The following is a 23,956-nucleotide window of genomic DNA, read 5'->3' on the forward strand; positions in this document are numbered from 1 at the left end:
ACCTGCACCACTCTGCCGATAACCATATCCCACAACAGAACCATCATCATTTCTGGATCTTTCACCTGCACCTCCAGAAATGTCATATATCTCATCCAGTGCACTAAATGCCCCAACGGAAAATATGTAAGAGAAACCAAACAACTGCACACCAGAATGAAAGCACACCAAAAATATAAAAAAGACAAAAAAAACCAATTACCCATGGGGGCACATTTCTCACAAGACAATCATTCCCTCTCCGATCTCTCGGTTCTAATTCTCAAAGGGAACTTACAGAACACCTTTTGTAAGCAAGCCTATGAACTTCACTTCTTAAATCTACTGGATACAAAAAATCATGGACTAAATATAGACATTGGATTTATGGCACATCATTACCAGTCTGCCATCTGATAATCCCAGGTAACCTGTCTGCATTTTACCAGTTTACATTCTTCTATCACCAGGTCTACATTCCTCCTCCCCTCTCCCCACCTACCTGTTTCTTACCTACTGTCTCCCGTGTCCTCAGATCCCTCACTGCCATGCATTTGCATTTTCACAGACCTACATTTTGCATATTTGCTTCTATTCTACCCAGGAGAGCACACAAACACCAACAGACTCTCCCTATGCCTAAAGAAGGGTGTTTGTGCCCCAAAGCTTGCAAAGAAATTTTTTTTCCAATTATTTAGTTGGTCTAATAAAAGATCACACATTTCCCCAAAGAACCTTGTCTGCCTATGTCCTTAGACCAACATGGCTACAACCAAGATCCCTTTCAAGCCCAGACTTTTGTGAAAGGTTGGAGAATGGTGAAGCTCTGAAGTACTCTGCTTCAAGGAAGTAGAAAACTTTCTGGAGCTCTACAGCAGGGAAGGGAGCATGTCTGATGCTTTACTGCTTCATGGGGTTCTACCAACTTCCTTTCATAGGTGGTAACCAACTTTATCTGGTGACAGTGTGAAATGGGACCTGATCCTTCCTACTCCCTGCATCCTTTGGGTGGATCTTGTATATCAGGCGACACGCACTGAAAGGCAGATTACCCAGAGAGGCACAAGACAATCTTTCTGCCCTCTGTCCAAACCACAGTGAACAGAACAAATACAATGATCTCAGGTTTTCCAAACACAGTTGCTTATTTTTTTATAAGTGAATTGAACACCAAGTGTTGATACTTGATTCTGCACAAATAAGGCAATATACCCTTTCCTCCAGAAAGTTACAGTTTAAATCAGACACACACTATGTTACAGAACAGACATAATACAGAGTTATGGCTCAACTAACAGAAGGAAATCATTTGCTGAAACATTTTTCAGAAGTGTGTTTTAAGGAGAATGGAAAGAAAATGACATGACCATATTGTAAGCAAACACATTTGCTCAAATGACCTAAATTTTATCAATTACAGTTGGCAGCTAGCCTTTCAAAAACAGAGACGTAAGCCTTTCTGATTGCAAGCATTCAGAAATAAGCTATGGCTGTACTGCATAAAGGATACCAACTTCTAACAATGCTGACTCTATTCTACAACTTTTTACCCATTCAGGGGCAGCTTATTCTCGAAAATTGCTAAGTTTCATTAGAGATCTTATTTCAATAGCTCAACCAGCTCAAAACAGAAATGTATGAGTTTAGTTCGTTAGGGCTACCCAGCTGGACCAAGCATGGTTTCTGCTCCCACTCTACATGAACAGTAAACATAACCAAAATTCATCACAATTTTATGAAACTAGCCAAGGACTTTCAAAAGCAAGGAACTGCATTCACAGAAACGACTTTCATTTCTAACCAACTTCCCAGGTATTCATTGACGGAGACATAGGACCCTTTCTAGAAAGAGGAAAAAATGATTACACAAACCAAAACATTGAGTTTCTGATGCCACAGTATATAAGCTAGAATATCTGGCCTAAGATATTTTATAAAGAACTAAATGGAAATCTTCAGAACTCTTCCAAGCAAATATCATGCAAGGAACTATAAACTCAAAACTTCAGCAATGCCAAAATGTCTAATCAAAGAATCAATTCTGTTAAAATGATTTTAAGCACTGAAGTGCATTTACCACCTCTAGTTTGCTTTTTTCTATGTGCCAATAATATTTATGTCTTGACATGAATGTTTGATTTCAATAGATTAATTCAATAAATAGGTTTTAGCCACAAATGCACTGAAGGTCCTCAGAAGCCCATGAGAGTAGGACAGCATCATCAGCACAGAAAAGTATTTGAACAGAATCAATCTTCAAGTGAAGTGGAAAAAAATAAACTGAGGTTTGAATACCAATGTGAACTCCATATTATACATATGTAATGGGAAATGCACCAGACTACAGCTCATTTGTACTTTTATAGTGACTGGGAGAGGTGGCTTCCCCAAATATAGTGTGACCTGTCAAAAATTTATCTGATTGGTGGTAATATGGTAAGAGGAAACAGACTGGCTAGAGAATAAGGGCAGGTAGGCACAGCTTGTCTGCTCAGAAACCTCTTCCTGAGGCTCTGGCTGCACCTGCCCCCTCACCTTTTATTTGATACAGTTTCTAACCAGGGTCCCAACAAGCCCAGGGACCTGTTGGTCAACCTCTTCCTGGCTCTAGTCAAGCTTGCTATCTGCTAGACCAGGGAGAAGACCTTAGCTGAGGGAAAACCTACATGAACATGGGGCTGTTTTCCTGTCATTCCTCCGCTCATGTCTCCAGGCAGAATTTCACTGGGTCATGTCCACTGGTTCCCTGGGCATGTTCAAGAGGCAGGGACACTGATGTCCCCTTTCAGAACCCTCATTATCGACTTTTGACCCACACTCCTGTCTGTTTCTTCATTCGCTTCTCCCAATAATCTGTAGTCACACATTTAGTGGCCTCCCTCTAGGAACAGGGTTCTGAGTGGTCCTAGGCCCACAGTTCCTTTGTGTAACAAATAAGCCCATCTCCAACAGTGCCAGGCGTGGGTGCTTTAGACAAAGAGTATATAAACAAGTAAATCTAGAAAGATCTACTCCCTCATATCCTCCCAAGCACATACCATCATTAGTTTAGAGATGCATTCCTCACTATTATGTTTAACAGCTAATAATGAATTTGTCTAGTCCCTTTTTGTACCTGCTTATTCCATTTGCCTCCACAACCTCCTGTGGTAATGAATTCCACAAGTTAACTACATGCTGCATAAAAAGTACTTTCTCTTGTTAGTTTTAAACCTGTTTCCTGCTAATTTCAGTGGGTACCCCCTAGTTTGAGTATTCTGGGACTTGGAATCATAGAAAATTAGGGTCAGAAGGCATCTCAGGAGGTCATCTAGTCCAACCCCAAATCAAAGCAGGACCACCCCCAATTAGATCATTCCAGTCAAGGCTTTCTCTAGCAAGGTCATAAAAAACTCCAAGGATGGAGATAGCACAACTTCTCTGGATAACCCATTCTAGTGCTTTACTGCTGTTCTGGTGAGACAGATTTTCCTAATATCTAGCCTAAACTTCCCTTGCTGTAACTTGAGACCACTACTCCTTGTCCTGTCATCTGCCACCACTGAGAACAAGCTAGCTCCATCCTCTTTGGAACCCCACATAATGTAGTTAAAGGCAGTTATTAAACCTCCCCTCAGTCTTCTCTTCTCCAGACTAAATAAATCCAGTTCCCTCAGCCTCTCCCCAGAAATCATGTGCCCCAACCCTCAAACCGCTTTTGCTGACCTCTGCTGGACTCCCTCCAATTTGTCCACATCCTTTCTGTAGTTGGAGGCCCAAAACTGGACACAGTACTCCAGGTGTGTCCTCACCAGTACCAAATAGAGTGGAAGAATTACTTCCCTCAATCTGCTGGCAATGCTCCTACTAATCTAGCCCAGTATGCTGTATGAAGAAATCTCTCTCTCTCTCTCTCTCTCTGCCCTGCCTTGGGACATCCCGCTCATCCCTCCTCTTTCAAAATGTGTGCTTTTAGGTTTCTACCTGGTCACATAGGTGACCAGGCTGTAAAAATTCCTGAGGGGAGGGAAGCTGCCTCTTCCTCTCTTCCTGTGGCAGTCATTTTGGGAACACACAAGCTTGGACCTCCAGAAAGAGACTCTCTGGATGCTTTTACTGAGAGTAGATTTGGAAACTAATTAGTAGATTAGATCTAAGTAATTTAGTCATGTATTAAAAGGGCCACTGAGCCCTTTTTTTTTTTGTATGACTTAATTTATTAGAAATTGTTCCAGGTGTTTCTTAACTTCCTTTGTTCTACTCCCCTCCCCCACGCTGTCTCCCGTATCGATAAAAGCTATCTGGCTCAATACGCCTGGCTGTGAGGGCATGTGTTCTATGAGGGGAGAGGGAGTTTGGCTATTTATTAACTTACTCAATCCTACCTAAGTTTATCCTGGGAGGCTCCAGGCTGTAAGGAGCACCCAGAAATACTACCAGTGGGCAAAGTACCCCCCCAGGTTGGCTGAGTCTGTATACCCCAGGCTTCACAGAGCTCTAACAGAGACCAATGCCCAGGTGGTGGCAACGTTACCCCAGACTTGCAGGTGTGCTCCAGGATGGGGATGAGCCAGACATACGTGCCCCAGGGGAGACTCCCAAAGCATGGTTTTGGGCCTGGCACAGTGAGGTGGGTGGCTCAGTGTAGTAGAGCTCCTACTGTCCCACAACATGCTATTAGCCTTCTTCACAACAAGGGTGCACTGTTGGCTCATACTCATTGTCCACTGTAACTCTCAAGTCCTTTTCTGCAGAGCTGCTGCTTAACCAGTCAGTCCCCCGCCTGTACTAGTACATAGGATTGTTCTGTACTAAGTGCAGGATTTTGCACTTCTCCTTATTGAACCTCATGAAATTTCTTTTGAGAATTGGTCCAACTCTCTAATTTGTCAAGGTCTCTCTGAATCCTAGCCCCACCCTTAGGAGTATCTACTACTTTCCTCAGCTTGGTGTCATGTGCAAACTTGCTAAGGGTGCACTCTGTGCCATCTTCCAAGTCATTGATGAAGACACTGAACAAAACTGGCCCCAGAATCAACCCCTGGAACACTTGATACCAGCAGGCGACTAGACTTCAAGTCACTGATTACCACCCTTTGAGCCTGGCGATCCAGTCAGTTTTCTATCCACCTTACAGTCCATTCATTCAACCCACAATTCCTTAGGTTGCTGGCAAGCATGTTGTGAGAGACTGTATCAAAAGCCTTACTAAAGGCAATCAGGTTGGTCAGGCATGACTTGCCCTTTGTGAATCCATGCTCATTGTTTCTAATCACCTTCTTCTCTAAGTGCGTAGAAAAAGATTCCTTAAGGACCTGGTCCATGATTTTTCCAGGGAGTAAAGTGAGGCTGACTGGTCTCTAGTTCCCTGGATCCTCTTTCTTCCCTTTCTTAAAGGCACTATATTTGCCCTTTTCCAATCATCCAGGACCTCTCCTGAACTAGTTTTCAAAGAAAATGGCCAATGGCTCTGCAGTCACACTGTTCAACTCCCCCAGTATGCTCAGGTACATGTCCAGCTTTTCTAACTAGTCCCTAACCTGTTCTTTCACCACTGTTGGCTACTCACCTCCTCCCCAAACTGTGTTGCCAGGTGCAGTAGTCTGGTACCTGACCTAGCCTAGCTGTGAAGATCAAGGTAAAAAAGGCATTGAATACTTCAGCTATTTGCACATCATCTGTCACTAGTTTGCCTCCCCCATTCAGTAAGGGACCCACACTTTCCCTGATCTTCCTCTTGTTGCTGATACACTTGTGGAAATCCTTCTGGTTACCCTTCACATCCCTTGCACACTGCAACTCCAATTGCATGTTGGCCTTTGTTTTCATCCCTGCATGCCTGAGCAATACTCTTATACTCCTCCCTAGTCATCTGTCCAAGTTTCCACTTCTTATAAGCTTCCTTTTTGTGTTTTAGCTCACTGAGTTCCCTGCTAAGCCAAGCTAGTCTTCTACCATAGTTGCTAGTGAATAATAATTCCCTGTTTTCTGTTCCCTTTGTCTATACCTCATCACAATTGTAGAGACCTCTCATATCCCCTCCTTAGACTTCTTTCCAGGCTTAAGAGTCATAGCTTTTGTTAATCTTTCCTCATAACTGCTTTATGACCTTGATCTTTTTGGTGGCCCTTCGCTGTACTTTTTCTAATTCCATTGTACCCTTTTTTGAGATGCAGAGATCAGACATGGGTGCACTATGGCTTTATATAGTGACATGGTATTTTCTGTTTTGTTTTTAGTTCCCTTGCTAATATTGCAACATTTTATTCGTTTTTGATCACCACTGCACACTGAGCTGATGTTTTCAGAGCGCTAGCTACAGTGACTCCCAGGTCTCTTTTCTAAGTCATAACAGCTGGTTCAGAACCCCATAGTAAGAAACACTTCTGTCTGAAAGAGCTTACAATCTAAATTAAGCCAAACAATCAAAGGGCAAGGGAAGAAGATAGTGTCATCTGAATTTTAAGGTATACAGAAATTAAGTAACTTTTCTAAGATCATCTAGGCAGGTTGTTGCAGAACAGAAACCAAGTGTGTATTCAATTAATAGCAATCCTATTCTTCTTCTCTTTTAACATTACTACATGGCACCCAGGTATTGCAAGGGTGACAAAACAGCAATACATAACATTTCTATGTTTTTAATGCAGGCAATGCTATAAAGAAAAGAAATGTATTAAAAATGGGAGATGCAAGTGGAGTTCTTCAAATAAGAGTTTACTAGAACAGCAATATGACCAGTTATGATCAGAAACGTATTTTGAAAAGGTCCTTGCAAGGGAAAAGTATTTTGTAAAATGGATTCAATATTAATTTCATAATCAATACTAGGATGATGCACATGCACTTATCTTTGTGATAAGAGCATCACTATAGTCACAGAAACATTTTTTCAAAGTTTTGAGAACTGCTTCTCTGTACACTTCTCTCTCCCTTTTCTAGGGAACATTGTTCTTACTGTAAGAATACGTAGGTTGCTGCATAAAGCAACATTAAGCATTGTTTTCTAGGAAAAAAAATTAAACTGTACCCTTCTCTAATGTAAGACTTGTAACAAAATAGTATTGCGTGCAATTATTTTTATAGTTGCCTTACAAAGCAGTGACCTTTAATACAGGATTAATGCAGATGAACTTTCACACTATTTCTTGTTGAAAGACTTATGGTCCTAAGTGCCCCGACATGCTTCTTCATAAAACCGATCCTTATAACTCATTGCAAAACTTTAAAAAGAAAATATACAAACTTTGCAAGCAACTTCACATAAACAACTCTCACAGCCATAAGGAACATTTCTTAAAAAAAAAAAGAGAGAGAAGAACATTTGGGAATGGGACCTTAAGATAACAAACAACTTGTAAAATGGCTCCATTCTGAGGCCAAATGAAGTTGACAGCATTTCTTTAACCAGTCTTGTAATCCTCCCATAAACATTCTTCCTTTACCTGCAGGGGTCAGGAGGTGGTTCTGCCTATTTTCTCCAAACAGATGTAATTATTTTAAATTATTTTTAAAAGTTTGCCTAAACACCACGTTAAATCACTTCCCTTTCTGATAAAAGGAACATCTAGAATGAACGACAGGCCAAAGAATAACAAACTCTATTAACTACATTAATTTTTATCAGCCTTTGTCTCTGGAGGTTTAAATAAACCTGCCTGGACTTAAATCCTGTAGTGCCTAATCCAGAGTCCAAAGCTAGAGCCAGTATTTTCGGCACTCTCCTTGGAACAACCCTGGACTTTGGCAATATACACTTTTTTACCAATTCATCTCTTCTCACATGCCTTTAAAGACAGCACTGAACCCAATATTTCTGTCACATCAATATGCTACCACTGTAGCTCCATGGACTTCAGCTCAATGATTTCTAATTTATACTCCAGTAATCATGATTCAAATCAAATCTCTGGCTGAATTCACAAGACATACAGAATTGGATGTCCTGAGAAATACAAAGGAATGAGTAAGAAGAGAAAAAGATTGCCTAATGCCCATAAAAAATCTTTGTGGTATATTTAAAAAAAAACAAAAAAACAAAAAACTTAATTCTATTGCCTATTTGGAGGGGTACTGCCAATCACTGACATTTTTAGACTCTGAGCCTTGCGTGCTACAAGCCCTTGCATCTCCCTTTAGTGGAGATGGGCACAGAACAGAAGTTGAGCTGCTGGACTGGCACAGCATGAAGGTAACTAATCTACTACTGATCAGATCCTAGAACCCCTTTTTTCTCTTGCACTTCAAGTTTCAACAGCAAACATGGCCTACAATGTCAGGGTGAGCGGACGGTCCAACATGATAAGATCAATGCTGTTTTTTCATGCACATTGGCTGCCTATTGTTTCAACTGCACAGTTACGTTGCACATTATTTTATCGAAAGATACCAATTACAAAATAGAAAGATAAAAACTATTAATGTAATTTTCCTCCAGAAGCCTAGAACATTAAAAGCCTCCTGAGTTTAACAACATAGTTAATCTACCACATTCTCCTATATTTAATTCCTGTCAATCAAGTTTGCCCCACCTACACTATTTATAATTAAAAAGTTTACCATTTAAGAATAATCAATAAACCTAGCTAATTTCACAGTTATTTTCAAAGAATGCAAAATAAACTACATGCTGATAAGGTATAATACACTCACATTTTTATTATATGTAGCAATGTTAAAAACTACAGATACTTAGTAAATGAAAAAGGAAATAAATTCACCAAATTATATGAGCTTTTATCCCTTTATTTCACAATGTTTGGCTTTGAAGTTATTTTCCATCCTCTTAAGAGAAATCTTTGCATATAACACATACACAGAGACAACTGGGCCAGTGACAGAGACCCAGAACAGGTCTAAAGTGCAATCTCCAAAAAACACGAACTTTTACATTTAAAATATTTCTTTATTTAATCACCACATCATAACTACTTGTACTGTAGCTTCTTTTCATGTTGAAAACAATTAAATGAATGGATGAATTCATCTGACTAACATCTACTCTCTAAAGGACTCTACAGAATTTAAAGCAGCCACTCATGAGGTTCACTGGACATGTTCATGCAGTTCTTCCACATGGTACCATTGGAAGAATACCATTGTCCAGATTCAAATATGCATTCCAGGTTTGTTTAAAATTCCCAGGTACTAGATCTGTAAGACATGAGCAGTACTGACATTCATGCAGTACTTTACATCCATAGATCTCAAAGTACTTCACAAGGAGGTTTTACAAATCCTCACTTTCCAGGCAAATACAAGGAAACAAAGAGCAGCTTAGCAACTTCCCTATATCAAAAAGTAATGAAATGGTAAAGACATGAGAAGAACACAAGTTTCCTAAATCACAGTCCAGTATTCTATTCATTGCACCTCAAAAGATTTCCATCAAAATTCAGAGGTGCATTCTCTCACATAGGAAGAAACTGTAAACCCAATTTCAAAACAAAATTATCAGAGGAATCCAATGTGGACTTGTGATGCTGGTCCTCTTGAGCATCTGTGTTTGGTTAACCTAGCCTCTTTAGCAAACTCAAAGTACAGAGCACTGAATGTTTATGATACAGTAGATAGCCCAAACCAGTTTTTAGAGAGCAGTGAAAATTGTCTGGCAACAAGAACATGAAAGAAAAAGTGTCACACTAAATAAAATCTAGAAAAAACTGAAAATGAGTCATCACAGTTTGAATTCAATTATCACAATGTGTAAATTCAATAACGCTTTTAATATATATTATATCTTTTATTCTATAGAAGCAAACTCAGATGCACCTACATCAAGCATCAGCCAGCACTGAGTATTCTGAACAAAGATGAAAGTTATTCTAACCCAGATGTCATTTCAAAATTAATTTTGTGAAAATTTCAGATGAAAGTGAAACCATTAGTCTTTTATAAAGCACTATCAGCCAAGAAACAAGAATAGGATTGGCTTCACATTAGCTGCTGAAATGCTAATTCTCGCCACTTAGAAATCTACACCATCCCTAATATTGAAGAGCGTTCTTTGTTCCACAGGAGTTCGGCAAACAGGAAAAAAGTATTCTGCATCTAAGCAATGAAATGTTCTGTCACCTAGTTTGCCACCCCCCCCCCCAACCCAGGGATTCAAACCAACCCCCCCAAGCATGGAGTTCAAAGCAAGATAACGTTTTACACATAACTAACAGTAAGCTGTCTCCTCAGTAAAACCAGATCAGGGAAAGAAAACGTGCCCCTTTCAGAGTTCACTGATGTTTGGTCCCATGAATTCTGTAGTTTCCCCAAGGTCTGCATAGAAGAGCTATGCTCTGGAAACACAGAGGTTCTTACCGGTTCTGCTCCAATGTAGCCATCACCTGGAAATTGCCTCCTGGACCCTAGAGCTTTGTTACCTCTTCTGGCAGAGCACCAGTGGGGTGCCCACCACTTTAGAGCTATCACAGGCTCTGGGGAAGCCTGTTTTTCTGAGCAGCAGGGAAAAGTCCTAGGCCAGCAGGGCAGGAGGCAGCAGTTTGCTGCCAGACACTGAGGAATTCACATCTCCTGGAGGAGCTGCTGCTCCAAGAACAACTAGGAGGTAAGGGCAGGAGCTATGGGGATGGCTTGGAGGCTTCTGGTCCTGGGCGTGACCTAAAACTGCACCCTGCTGGGATAGGGAGGCCTGGTGGTCCTGCCTATGGTGGGGCAGAGCCACTTAAATGTCAGGTTTGAGGACCATCCCAGTGAAAGGCAGGTTGAGACACCTAAACCCCTGCCCCCACCACCCAGTGGGTTACATGATAACATGGGAGAGAGAGTCAGGGCCAGGGACGCCCATAGGGGACACCTGAGCCCATTGGGGTGCAAGGTAAGCTTTGAGAAGTGCCTGGGAGAGAGAGAGTCAGGGCCAGGGATGCCCATAGGGGACACCTGAGCCCACTGGGGTGCAAGGTAAGCTTTGAGAAGTGCCTGAGCCTGAAAGGGTGGAAGACCCTGGAGATGAGGCCTGGAGAAGCACCTGAGTCTGAAGGGGTAGAAGACCCCATGAGAGGAGTAGTTAGGGCCCTGAGAGAAGGCACCAGCTGTTGAGGCTCTGATGAGAGGCCAGGCACGACGACGAGCGACACCTGAGTCTGCAGGGATGTTCAACCCCAGACCCCAGAGTACGGGCTGAGTAGAGAGTGGCAGTGGTGAAGCCCGGTGAGTGAGGGACATGAATTGGGGCCTGAAGGCAAGGGCTTGAGTGGAGGCCCTGCTAGCATGTCTTCAGGCACCTGAGGCTGCAGGTGAAAGAGACTCAATGCTGTGATGAGTTGGGCCCGGTCCCAGACCAGAGCTTAGCACAGCTGTGAGCAACATCTGTGAGGCATGGGACACATTAAGGGTTGGTAGGCACGTGTACTTTTGGCCCTTAAATATCAGGGGCCTTGAAGGGCAGCCTCCTGCCTAATTACTAACCAATTATTTAACAGCAAGATGTGGCAGGTAAGAGAGGTGGGCGGCATAACCAGAGGCAGTGAGAGACCAGCACTGTGGCTGGCTGGCACCTCGCACATTGCCACACCTCTCTTCCTAATTTCTGTGGGACAACAAACCCCCAATCACACCAACCATAGACGCAATCCCAAATCATCTTCCCACGTGCAGGCAGCTAACCCTTCCCCTCACCAACACTCCCTTTCCTACTGGACAGTTGAAATTCATATTTGGGAGGGTCCCTTCAATGGACAAACGTGGAGATTTATCAGGACCTCAGTGACTGTTCTACTAAGTTTGGAGTTGTGATGCTGCATGATTCTAACTTAAATCAGTAGTGAACAGTACTTGATTTCCTAAGGGACAGACTCCCAATTTCTGTTTCATGGAGTGTATTTTACATTAATGGCAAGATAAAGCTTGAAACTAGCCAATATGAATATTTTTAATTTTAAAAAAAGTATTGCTACTTATTAGTGCCTTTTGGAAAAGTAAGCTCCCAAGGAGAGACTTTTGCAGGAAATCACAGCACAGAAACCAAGGAACTAATAGGTTCAGGTAATTCCATTTCTGATTTCTAGGAGGTGCTGTATTGAGCTCACGGCACATTTACTGTATGATAATGTGATCATAGATCCTGATGAGGCTCTACATCTGCCAATTGCCTACTTCTGATAACTGGCCAAAAAAAAAGCCCACTATTCCAAAACGAAAAGGGCCAGATTGTGAACTACTCACTCCCACCAGTCTTCACTCCCATTACTCCCACCTTACCACTTAAACAGTTCAAATGAATTTACTGACACTACTTATGCTCACCAGAGTCAGCAAGTGTTTCAGTTGGACCCCATGTGATACTCTTCTGTTATCAGAGCTGGTGTTGTGGGGTTGGGGGTTGTTTGTTTGAGGGTTTTTTTACTCTTTGAAGAGCTAAAATCTAAGGATGAAATGACTTGATTCTAGAACTGAATGATGTTCCAGAAACACAGAGGTGACCCGTCTCTTGTCTACAGAGAGCAGACTGTTTAGTCTTGCCTTCTTTTGGTGTCTCAGTATGCTTGCTTTGGTTTATTCATTCAGTCCTGAGTTATTTCTCCTTATCTTATTTCTTTTAAGTGAGCTAGGGGTGAATGCATGTTTTAAATCTTACACAGTGGCCCAGTTCTCTCTAATTCTTGTACAACTTGTATGATAAAATTACACTGGGCATAAAATGTACTTTTACCCTGTGAAAATTCAATAAGGCAATTAATATTTTGAAAGAATACATTTCAAAATGTTGTTGTTGGCATTTAAGATTCTTGAAAAATTTAGCTCTCTTATCTGTGAAAAACAAAAGGGGTAGACAGTTCAACTTAAAGAGGAAGCTGTCATGCAAAAAAGTAACTGCAAACTCTAGACAGAAACAAATAAGGTATCCAGCAGATTAAGTTTCAACTTTGTATCTCTTGTTTAGCAACAGCAACAAATGAAACCTGTACATTCATACACATACAAGAATACTATTACATATTTTAAATAAAGTCAGTTCAACCCCAGACTTTAAGCTACCTCTTCTTTCAGTTTAATTTATTGTTTTTAATACCATAGGCTGCGGAACGGGGTGGGCCACCCAGGCCGTGGCCCAACCAACTTTTAGCACATTAATTTAGCTAGCTATGCAGTTAAAAAAATACAGTTTTAACTGGAATGACAATTGAGTGTTTGTGGGTTATATAAATTAACGTGCTAAAAGTTGGTCAGGCCATGGCCCAGGTGGCCCACCCCATTCCGCGGCCTATGTTTAATATAGCTTTGTAGGTTTACACTGATCTTTTGACAGGCACCACCACTGATGGGAATGGTGACATCCAAACTATGCAATATTATGCTAGAATGACATATGCACAACAAGGAAAAGTAAGCTTCCAAAGTACTAATTTTAAAAGCACTGCACAGAAGTTTAGTCAGGTGACTCCAGTGAAAGTCCAACATGAATTTATAAAATTTACTGCTAAATAAAGGAATTAATTAATGTCAATTCAGAGTTCTCAGATCACTATTTCTTTTCAAGAACTCTGGTGCATAAATAAGAGATACAATTTTCATTCTGAGGTGACCAGCATTTTGGTCGTCGGTGGGCACATCTACATGAGCGGCTACTGTGCAGTCATTATTGCACATTTATTGCACTAGTAATTTATTGCATTATTGCGCAGAACCTCTTTTAGGTGACAGGACTGCACAGCAGCATATTAGTGCCATCTGTGGTGTAACATGCTACTGCACAGTATTTTCTGGCTGCTGCAGTCAGCATCTTGTGCCCATTATGAACTGTAAACGAGCTTAAACAAGTTCTCTGTCAAACTTTTAAACTTATCCTTCAACAGTGCCCCATCTGGTCACCTCAGGCACCTATACACAGGCATTGAGGTGGCTCCGATACACCGCAATTACAGCACATCAGAGCAGGTTTGATTAACCAAGTCTGCTGTAGCATGGTAACTACCATGCTCCAGCAGACTCCAGCATCACATGCATCAGCATCCCTGTGCTGAAAAATGGTGGCGGAGGTGCTTTAACTAAAGCCCATTTGACGAGCTTTAGTTAAAGCACCCCTGCCACCATTTTGCAGCATGGGGATGCTGATACAAATGACACTCCTGGAGCTTTAATTAGAGCAGCTCCAAGAGCCTCTCGGAGCATGTGCATACACACCCTTCAAGTCTCCCTTTCCTAAACATATACTCCAAACATAAGGCAATTAGCACTCAACACCTAATAGTCTATAAAACTAAAAAAATGTTTCTTTAGAAAGCAATAGATATCTGCAGGGTAATTAAACCTACACATATGGCTGAGGCAAAGCTAGAATTACAAAACTGCTAACACTGCAATTTCAGGGGTTCATAATCATGAATTCATCAGCAATAAATATTTAGAAACACAGAATTTAATTCTATAAATATAATCTCTCTGAACAGAGATGAAATATAAACAGACTTTCTATGTTTATCCACACAAGAGTTCAAATGTATCCCTACTAAATAAAAAGGGTCAGCTACAGCTACCTCTGGAAACATGGCATTCTGAAGAAGTGCAAGGGAAGACTTAGTTTTCAGCTTAATGTGGTAGAACAAAAGCTATTCCCCCTCCAGTTCAAATGTTATATAAAGGTTATGATGATGGTAGTAGAGGAGGGCTACAAATATTATCATGACCAGTCCTGAAGGCTACTAGTTCACACAGAAAACTCTTAGACCTCTTGCTCAGGCCTGAGAATTTCTTGCTTATTTCTTAGGATCTAACCCTCCTTGCTCAGAACTCAGCATTTAATGAGAATGGAGAGGTGCTGAGCAGCAAAAAAGGACTGGACACCTGCCCTAAAGGAATTATTGATTTATTATTTCCAAAAAGAAAATAAAGATGCTTCATTTTCACATACTGCCTTCCATTCCAGATGGCACTGTCTTCCACATGAGATTTTTGGAAGATCTAGACAAGTACATGCACAGAAAACTTGATGCCTCTAACCCCAACCTCAGTAACTTACAAGAGGTAAAATATTTCATCTCATTAGCTGAATCAAATCCTGGACCCACTAAAGTCAGTAGCAAAACTTTCACTAGCTTCAGTGGGGCTAGGAGTTCCCTCTGACTGCTATTATCTGGAATAAATGCACTATACATCATACCTAACTTGAAATTCTATATAATATCATTATGTTCAAAACTTACAAATACATTTTAACGTAAGACATGAATGTAATTTTTTAAAGGAATAAAAGGTCCTCAAAATAGCTTTTATTTTCTTCTTATAAAAAAAATCATTAAATACTCAACTAACCTAAGTATTTAAAAATGTCTGAACAAAAATCATCATAAAGTTTCCATTTAGTCTCTATTTCTGGAAGAGCTTTAAAAAGGGAGAATCAAATTTCATTGGCAAAATCTGTAAGAGGCTGTAAAAATCCAAAATAAATAGTTCTTGATATGTACATGGATACTTGTATTTTTACAGCACATTCTTAAATGCTTTTGTCATTTATTATACAACATAGCACTGCAGGATGATAAAAGCCTAAAGACTGGATAAATGATTATCCCCACTTAATAAGTATTGTTAAAAAAAACTATTAAAACCTAGCAGAAGCATTATTTACATTTCATTGTCTCATACTAGAACAAGTTATTCCAAAATTGTAACATCATATTATATTATTTAACAAAAACACTTTGAAGTGTTAAAGCTGTATCTAGTAATCATCAGTGATTGTGCCGCAGTGGAAAGCAGTGTTAGGGACCAGTCGTAGCAACTAAGGAAGCAAGCTGTAATAGGAAAGCTTGTGCCTCTCTGAACCAGCTAGACTGCTAACCTGGTCTGCCTTCTACTGTGGTGGGTGGGATAAGCTGCAGAGCTATGGTGAAAGTACAAAAAAACCTCAGAACAATTAATTTGCTGACTAACTCAATGGGATGTGTTCTCAATTAGACATATCCCCCATCCAGAAAGTAGTCTATGGCTCTGAAAGCACCTTTTGGGCAGACAGGGCACATCTACTTGATATGTGCTCTGCACTCCAAAAAAAAAAAGCCCTAGGAAACTATATTTTTTCAGGTATGCTCATTTTCAGTGCCTAACAATTCTTAGCAAACTAATGATATACCACCAAAAAAGAGACATAGGCCACATTCTAACCCGAGTTAAAAATCCATGGTAATTGTAGTGCGACTTCAGCTGAGTCTCTCAGGATTACAAATGAATTCCAAACTTGACCTGTAGGTGTTAGTATTTATCCACTGCACTGGACTCAGTGTTTCCACTTTTGGCTGCTATTCTTAAAAATGTCCAAAATTTCTCTGAAGAGGACATAAGTATTTTAAACAGCCTGATAATGTGCAAATTAATTTTATCCCCTTTCCCATCATGAGATTGAACCAGTTTAGGTTCCCATTATTCTATTCTGTGCACCTTCTCACAACTAATTTCTTCTTGAAACTATTTTAAAGCTGGTATAAATAGCTTTGCAAAGTAATTCTGATACTAAATGTCAAAAGTAATAGTGGTTTCATCCTGATTTATTCTTATCTATTCCACCAGCAAGTTAATCCTAAACTTGAGGTAGTGAACTGTTTTCACAGCTTTATAATTTATTAAATTTCTCATCTAAATTATTTACTTGATGAATTGCTTCCATGAACAGCTAAGGACTTGGACCAGTAATACCTTGAAAAGCTCGAGAGCTTTTTTTTTTAAAATAAACTGAAAACAGCTGCTGTATATCACAGAATAACTGTGAGCTTTTACATCGAAAAGGAGTGCTTTTGCTCAGTGAAGTTGAGTCATTTTGACCAGTCATACCAAAGCCATGACACACACCATAGACCATCAGGATTATCATTCTCTGATTACTTTCTGGCTCCTTAGAGCAGTGATTCCCTCCCAAACATTTGGATCAACAGACTACTGTCAACCCCCAAATCTTCCTGAACCTTTATTGACTACCTTTTTAACTGAAAACACTCGAAACGTTGTGCAACCTACTGTAATCCAATTCCACCACCTCTCTGGAACACGTTACCCAGAGTTGGTGGGATCTCCATCCTTGAACGTTTTTAAGACCTGGCTAGACAAAGCCTTAGCTGGAACGATCCAGTTGCAGATTGTGCTGCTTTGAGCAAGGGGGTTGGACTAAATGACCACCTGAGGGGCCTTCCCATCCTAATTTTCTATGATTCTGTGATATATCCTGGGATGCTGAATAATTTAATTGTATATGTCCTTCCAGCTTCTGATCTGTGGGATATGCAGTCTAGTAAACTTAATGTTAATGCAGATTTCTTTGTGGGGTATAATGACAACTAGTAAAGCCTGGTTCTTTCCTGCCAGTGATTTATCTCTGCAAAATGAATACAACATTTGGATGTTCTAACTTCCTAAATCAATATGTCATTTAGGCAAGATCAGACCACTGGTGCTACTTTATCTATAGAGAAAGCACATCAATGTTAAAACAAAAAATGTAATTGTAATGGAAACCTATGACTGTAAGAAAAGATCAGCTACAGCCCACTTCCCTTGGGATCATAAACCATAGCTCTACAGTCCAATATGCTAACATGAACACATATACCAATATGAAACCCAACTGATATCAATGCTGTAGAAGTCTAGATTCTTTTCCCATAATTCAGGAACAAGGTAAATGCAAAGGAAGCCTGCTTCTCCTCCAGGTTAACAAGCTATCATCCACGGAGATCTTGTTAGATATATAGTTCCAAAGAAGCATCCAACAAGTTCTCGCATATCTGAGACATCAAGCCAGACTTGATGACTTGTGGGATAAGTAGTAATAGTCTTACAAATGCAGACTATTGACCATAGCAAGACAGCCACTGACATAATGGGGTAGTATAATTTCATATAAATTTAAACTGAAGGGGGACCACCTGAAAATTGCATGGAAATGCTACTGGTATAAATAAGTTGGGTATAATTTGTGTAAGTAATAATGGACAATATACTAGAATGAAAGTTGTGAGATAGATATTAGCTCATCCACGTTATATCTCTGGAAAGGAATGCTCCTTGCAGGACACTTTTAGGATTTTTCAAGGGATGACAGTTCCATCAGTTTGTACAGGAAGTTATCACACAGTCAAACCACCTGACACATATTCAATTTAAACCTCTCCTTCAAATTGCACCCTATTTGCAGCTACACCCATAATGCACCACAGGAAACAGAGATGCCTCTTCTCCTTGATATTAACAGCACCACTCATCCAGCCCACATGGCCAGATGAGTTTGACACCCCTGCTGTAAACCTTTATTACTTTTCTGGTTTAGTCATTGGCTAAACTAAATATTTAACTCTTAATCTTTCTTCATACCATGACGCAAGTTTTCCATAGTCACAATCATTTCTCTTGCTTTTGCTGAACTGCCTCCAGTTTGTTGGAATCTCATATTAATGTGGTACCAGAATTAAACAAAGAGAATCTAATCCCTTATTAGTTCCATGACACAAAACCTTTGCTGGAAAAAACATGCCGCTTTTTCCCCCTGAAGCCATGTTACATTGAAAATTCAAGTTTAGCGTACTGTCCATTCCCTCCACTTGCCCTCTTTCAGCGTTAGTTTCCCAAGTGTTCTCCCAAGTACATGGACTTCAAATAATTCTGTGTTTCTGATCATTTATATATATGTCTTATAGAAGCATGCAGGAGTTTTTTTGGTTTTTTCAAATCAAAATCCTGTTTTGGTATTTCCTGAACATCTTCTCAGCTCTATGTCCTCCTATATTATTTCTTTGTTCTCAAGGGTGTTTACATCTTCTCTGTTTGCAATAACCTATATCACAGTTGACCAAATTTCAATGAAAGGCTCTTAAATTAGAGCTTCCGTGAAAGAACCATGTGTAATACAGTATATAGTACGAATGGGGCTCTTCATCAAAAATATCATAAATAAAAATACTAATGAGGTCTTCTGCAATATTAATAGCCTTGTTAACCTGATGCTAAATTTGCTACTTAAATTAAGTTACATTGAAGATCATTGTTTTCTACAGAACAAGGAGATATGTCTCTCACAAATTCTCCATAATAAAATGCACAAGTTGAGTAAAAAAGTTTTAACTAGTGCTGTTAAAAATATATATGGAAGAACATATGAGCACAGAATAGCATACTTCAAATGCAAATATTACATAAGAAAATACAAATATTTATCAAATGAAATATGTAAATGCTAAATCTAAAGGCTTGCAAATTAGAAGCACATTGTATATACTAAATACTATCAAGTATAAGAAAACATCATCTAGTAATTGCAAATGTGTGATTTTTGAATCACTGGGCCTCTATTCTGCAATACTTATTCAGGGGAGGAGAGGGGGAACCTCCAAAAGGAGATCTCACCATGGATTTTTTTTTAAGCCAATGGGATTTCTGTTTGAATAAGGATATCGAATTGAGTCCTTAATTCGAGAGCTGAGGTTTGAATGGCATCAACTATTAAAGTCCAGCTTGCTTTTGGCTCACTTGTATCTGGTGGCTTGGGGCATATTGGGCCCTGAGGAGCTGAATGCAGCTAAGTCCTAATAATGCTCAGGAAGATCACTGTGGAACATCTTCTTGATGAGATGCAATCTTCTCAGGATTCACATCCGTTTCATTAAACCACTTTGGGGGTTTGAGGAAGGAAGGGCTATGTCAAATCTATACATGACAAACACTTTCCAGCAAGGATACTGGAGACAGAGAGTCTCATTTGGGGAACTTCACAGTACAATTTATGAAGCCTGTATGACGGCACGAGTTCCTTACCAAGCTGTCAATGTTGTTTTGAATGTGCAACTTCCTGTTTATCTTTTCACCTCCATCTCGAGCTTAAATTCCAAAGCCTGATCCCAAAAGGAAACATTAGATGGTCACTGACTTAAGTGACATACCACAGAAATGTAATCATACCACAGATATGTTATCACTCTAAACAATAAACCCCCATTAAGGAGAACTGGATGGGAGTGGGGGAGGAGAGGTTGCCTTGGCAACAAAGTCACCTGGCAGGGGTCTGTAATCCCCTGAGAAGGCTGATGAGAGTCATTGGACAGAGACCGGAAGGTTTATAAAATGGTAAGAGCTCAGTCATTCTCTTTGGCTATTTTCCAACAAGTTAAGCTTATGAGCGGTTTGCTGAATCAAGACCCTGAGGATGTGGACAAATTGGAGAGAGTCCAGTGGAGGGCAATGAAAATGGTGAGGGGGCTGGGGGACATGACTCCTCAGGAGAGGCTGAGGCAGCTGGGCTTATTTAGTGTAGAGAAGAGAAGACTGAGAGGGGATTCAGTAGCAGCCTTCAACTACTTGAAGGGAGGTTACAAAAGCGGATGGAGCTAGACTGTTCTCTGTGGTGGCAGATGACAGAATAAGGAGCAACGGTCTCAAGTTGCAGCAAGGGAAGTTTAGGTTGGATATTAGGAAAATCTCTCTCACCAGGAAGGTAGTAAAGCAGTGGAACATGTTACCCAGAGAGCTGGTGGGATCTCCATCCTTGGAGGTTTTTAAGTCCTGGCTAGACAAAACCTTAGCTGAAATTATATAGTTGGGGATTGTGCCGCTTTGAGCAGGGGGGTTGGACTAGATGACCTCCTGAGGTGCCTTCCCACCCTAATTTTCTACGATTCTGTGATATATTCTGGGATGTTGACTAACTTAGTTGTATATTTCCTTGAAGCTTCTGATTTGTGGGATATACAGTCTAGTAAGCTTAATGTTAATACAGATTTCTTTGTGGGGTATAATGACAACTAGTAAGGCCTGGCTCTTTCCTGTCAGTGATTTCTCTCTGCAAAATGAATACAACATTTTGGATGTTCTAACTTCCTAAATCAATGTGTCATTTAGGCAAGATCAGTCCACTGGTGCTAATTTATCTATAGAGAAAGCACATCAATGTTAAAACAAAGGATGTAATTGTAATGGAAACCTATGATTGTAAGAACAAGATTTGCAATCTTTTTCCTGGCCCTACACAAATGGAGAAGCACTGAACAACACATTGATAGTCTGATAAGAAAACATGGGCCATAATTACACCTACTATTTAGCAGACAAACTTTGTGAAAAATAACAAATCTCCCATGGTGGGAGGTGATTGTATATTATTTTTTCAGTAATAATCTACTCCATTCACTTAGTAAAGTGTCCTTAAACATAAATGAACATTTTCCAAGGATTAGAAATAATGGCAGACAAGGTTATTTTGGTAAATCTGTTCTCTTTTATTAAAAGAGAACAGATTTACCCAGAAAACCGTGTCTGCCTATGTCCTTAGACTAGCACGGCTACAACCTACACCCCTGTATTAGAAATAATCTGCATCTTGTCAAACACATACTACATAATGCTGAAATCACACACAAAAGTTATTTTCATGGAATCCTGCCAAAGGCTGCATACTGGCATCAGCATTAAAAAAAAAATCCTCAACACTTTCCAATTCCCAAGTCTCTCTAAAATAATAAGCATCTCTGCAAACACTGTAAAGTGGAAATCAAACAACTTGTCAATCAATGCTCCAACTGTCTACCTATGACAAACTGATTGCTTTCGTAGATAAACATACCTAGAGTTGTCCCTTGAAAAATGCAAAGTGGACCTATGATTATCTAACCACATTCATGATTACATCAACAAAAATGTATTTCTAGTTTTGATTACACTTCAAACATCATTTTTATTTTTTACAATTACCAGACTGTTTCTAGCAAACAAATCAAGATCTGTGTACATTCCCATTTATAACTATCTTGGCAGCAATTTTTGGAAAACTTCATGTCAAAAAATGAACAGTAAATAAAAGCATTAGTAAAGTTTTGCTAGATAGAACTCTTCAGTAATAGCAAATTGCCTGTGTTGATTAAACCGACTGAAAAATAACAGCAATATCATGTCTACTGGATTATGCATATATAACCTAAACCTTGTTAGAACTGTTTGAAGATTATCACTTTATCCACATGAAATTACTGACACCACAGTCCACTTTCATCTGCTCATTTGCACCTTTTCCATCCACCCTACATTTAGTTAAGCAAAGAAAATAAAATCCATTACAGCATCTTTTGTTGTAATATCATGTATTAATGCAAATTTCCACTATTTAGTCACAGTCGTGTCACAAACTTGTAGGAAGCATTCTGCATTTGGGATTATGTTTTCTATTACAATTTCTGAACCATAAAATTACTTTGTTGTTGATTTCAGAATTTAGTCTCAAGCTCCATGTTGACAAGATTTGTAGACATGGGTATGTTTTTGGTGTCCCTCAAGGTTAGAGTGTCATCAACAAACTGACTGTGTTCACTGATCCTTTGTACAAGTGATTCCTTCCTTTCAGCAGTTTAATTTTCCTTCTTTTGGCATGTGAGGAGCCAAAGGACTACTTTGACTCAATGCCCAGGAGTCTGAAATGGCACTAGTAGCAGAGGATGAAAGAGAGCATCTTAGGGTATGAGCTGCAGGACATTTGCATCACTAACATAAACACAGTGTTTCAAGACAGCTATTCTGTAATATATTGCAAAAAAGTACTAATTTTCTGTCCAGTTATGGAAACATCCCCTTTGTGCCAAAAATCAAGTGATCTATAGCCAGCATTAAGCGTTGTACTATTCAATTAGACATTTGTTTACATAAACAGAGTAAATGAGAGCATTTGATTTTTCAGTCAAACCTTCAAAATATTTACTCTTCATGAATAATTCCAATGAGTACAGGACTGGGTTCCAATCTATAACTTTTTCTTCTGAATTAACTGTTTTCATAAGTAGATGATTGTTTTCTGGTCACAAAATAAAAGAAGCAGGTATCTGATCTGCATCAGAGAATAAAGATTCTCCTTGGCTCTTCATTCCAGAAGTGAAATGCTTCCATTTTAAACTATACATTTACAAGCAAACTAAAGCAGTTTGAAGACTAAGTCAGAGGTTACAGACTGAAAAATGCAATCCATTCATGCATATCTGAAAGTTTCATAAGTAGGTAAGACACCACCCACCTAAAAATATCATGTGTTCTATTAACCTACAAATCAAACTGTGAACAGAAACGTCAATTCACTGCAGAGGAAGGCTGTATTATTATAATAAAGCTACAAAAAAGGAAGATCATGCATGACTCCGCAGTACCAATTGTGAATACTTACTTAGGATAGTCAAATCATAAAAACCTGTCGCCAGAGCTTGACTGCATTCTCAGCAAATGCACAATGTGTAGCTATTTTTAACTGCCAACAGCTTGCCTTTAAGAAATATCCTTCATCATCTAAAAATATGCACCACTGAATGGCAATATCCATCCACAATTCAATTCAAGGGATGCATGTACTGCTTAAGTTCAATGAATGCTTCAGATAAAAGCTGTTTTACAAATGTCTTCTCTTACAAATCACTGTAAAACTACTGTAATTAGCCAATCAGCAGTTCTCAGTGAGACAGGGATCAGCCTAACAGGCAGTGCAGCCAGATGACAGAAAATTACATTATCTTAGTTATTATGCCGTTCCGCCAAGGGCCTTGCTACCAAGGGCTGAAATTTTAAAAGACAGGTTTTTTTAGAAAGTCACATATCCCCATCTGTTTACACTGTGGAAATGCTGAAGAGTTCAACATCCACATTGACTTTGCGGGCATGCACCTTAAGGAATGGACTAAAGAAAATTACCACACCTTAGCACAAGTTTACTGAGTACTTTCCCACCGGGGTTTAATGCTCAAGAGACCTGAGACCTGCTGGCTCCCGGATGCAGCTCCTGCTGTGCTTGTGTAGCAGTTTCAGGAGTTACTGTCAGGCTTCACTTTACCATGGGGGGTAGAGGGAGGTAAAGCATCTTGCCAAGACCAGCGATTGCTACTGACCTGCCATCACATGACAAAAGCTCACACACACACACACACACACACACACACACACACGCGCACTCTTCTGGGAATTAAATTCTGTGCAGAGACTGTGCCCAGCGCAGAGCGGGACTCTGGTATTTAAAGAAATACCTCAAGGCAATATAAAACACAAG

The 23,956-nt window shown here is 39.8% G+C and overlaps 1 protein-coding gene across 2 annotated transcripts in view; it reads right to left on the reverse strand.

Moving 5' to 3' along the window:
- CHST15 (carbohydrate sulfotransferase 15) overlaps nt 1-23,742 on the reverse strand; it is an 82,170-nt gene extending 58,428 nt beyond the window's left edge. Inside the window, exon 1 of one of the 2 annotated variants that reach the window (XM_014523653.2) lies at nt 23,610-23,742. The gene's annotated coding sequence lies outside the window, so the exon portion shown is untranslated. Of the gene's footprint in view, nt 1-23,086; nt 23,107-23,609 lie in introns of those variants that run through there. The other variant, XM_006031596.3, reaches the window with a different exon arrangement.
- Nucleotides 23,743-23,956: the final 214 nt, after the last annotated feature.

The sequence above is a fragment of the Alligator sinensis genome, unplaced genomic scaffold (assembly GCF_000455745.1).
Source record: "Alligator sinensis unplaced genomic scaffold, ASM45574v1 scaffold232_1, whole genome shotgun sequence".
NCBI lineage: Eukaryota > Metazoa > Chordata > Crocodylia > Alligatoridae > Alligator > Alligator sinensis.